This window comes from Tupaia chinensis, unplaced genomic scaffold, assembly GCF_000334495.1.
Source record: "Tupaia chinensis unplaced genomic scaffold, TupChi_1.0 Scaffold000127_2, whole genome shotgun sequence".
NCBI lineage: Eukaryota > Metazoa > Chordata > Mammalia > Scandentia > Tupaiidae > Tupaia > Tupaia belangeri.
In genome coordinates, this window is record NW_006159596.1 from 870758 (window position 1) to 872522 (window position 1765).

Consider the following 1765-nt stretch of genomic DNA (forward strand, 5'->3'; position numbering starts at 1 on the left):
TTAGGACGAACGATTAAAAACGCCCTATTACAAAAACCTCTCCAAAAAAAAAAAAAAAAAAAGTAAGAAAAGAATGCTGGTGTGGAAGATGACAAAGATCGGTTCAAGGACTCTATGGGAGAACAAAGGATTAAGAAAAGATGTGGCCTTCTTTTCCTCAAATGCAGTGCAATGCAAACATGATCACAGAACCACATCTCAAATAAACTAACAAAACACAGATTGATTTTGCTGCTTCGGCCCATAATGGAATGGATGTGTGTTAAATTTGCAACACACTCCTCCAATTTTCCCCACGAGCAGTTGCGGTTTTAGCCACCATCACTCCTTACCATGTTAAAACACATTTGCAGAGTTTCTTCTCTGTAATGAAACCAGTGTGAAGGTTCCAAATTGCTTTCTTACGGGAGATGTTCTCCCATATATCCTGATAACGGTTATAATACTCATTTAAGAGAGGGTAGGGAGCAGGTATTATAATTCCAGAGAAAGGACAGTTAAGTTCTTAAAAGACTAACAGGTCTCAGAATTAGAAAGTAGCAAAGTGAGAAAAAGCCACAGTTGCTGGCGTTGACACAGAGCTATCTTTACGACACTGAGCTGACTTCCCTGCCTCATCCCTTTATGTAAGAAATGGGTCAAAATCACAGATGACAGAAGGCCAGAGGAGTATCCCTCACCTGTTTGCACATGTACACATGTGCACAAATGCATGCATTCGCACGTGCGTGCACACACACACATGCCAACGCGCCTTGATCCAACAAAGGTTTTATTTTGTGTATTCGCTAACCCAACAATGTTTCCTAATATATCTAAACGACTCTGTGAAAAGTTACTTGAATAAGGAGATCTACGAGTACTTCACAAAAGTTGATCACTATTTGTGGCCAGCAGGTGGTGTACTGGTTAAGGTGCTGGACTCCCACAAGGCTGACTATGGTTCGAGTCCCAGACAAAGTGGCTTGAAAGTCACACCAGACGTGTGTGCATGAGTGTCCAAAATCCCATGAAGAAAATGGAGGAGAAGGGATTGCGTCATGACCATCTCCCTTGGGGGATGATTTCTCACTTCCCCCCTGTTGTCTCTGAAGAGTGCACATTGCCCTATGGCAAAAAACTCAAAAAAATGGATGACTATTTAATCATAGCACATACTATTGATGTACACTGGGCATCTTTTCTCTTTTTCTTCAAAAAAAAAAAAAAAAAGAAAAATCAAAACCTAATTCACCTGGTTTACCACGGAAACACGGAAAGGTGAAAATCAGTCAAAAGAACACTATTATTTTTTTAAATTAATTTTTCAGTTGACAAGGATCACGTCAACATGATGTTTTGAAATATGGGCTACATTGAGCTACTTAGCATGCATTACTTTTTATATTTACTTGTTAACCTTAAAAATTGTTTTCAGTGACAATGCTCCCAATCTACTCACGCCAGTTTTCAAACATACAATTCATTGTTATTAACTGGAGTCACTGTGTTGTACAATAGATCTGTTGGACCTCTTCCTGCTGTGCACCTGAAACCTCGCATCCTTCACCAGCCCCTCCCCAATGGTCCTCTGCCCACCGTCCCCAGCTCTGTAAATATCATTCTCCTCTCTCCTTCCACGAGTCCAGCTTTGCTTGATTCCATGAGTGAGATCATGCGGTATTTATCTTTCTGTGCCTTGCTTATTATTTTTTTCCTCTCCGTAGTCTATTTAATTTATAATCACATTTGGAATAGATTTAAAGTCTGAAACATTATTTTAGTT

The 1765-nt window shown here is 39.8% G+C and overlaps 1 protein-coding gene across 1 annotated transcript in view; it reads right to left on the bottom strand.

The window, feature by feature from the left end:
* The window catches only part of MAML3 (mastermind like transcriptional coactivator 3), a 523718-nt gene that overhangs the window by 331244 nt on the left and 190709 nt on the right, over nucleotides 1-1765 (bottom strand).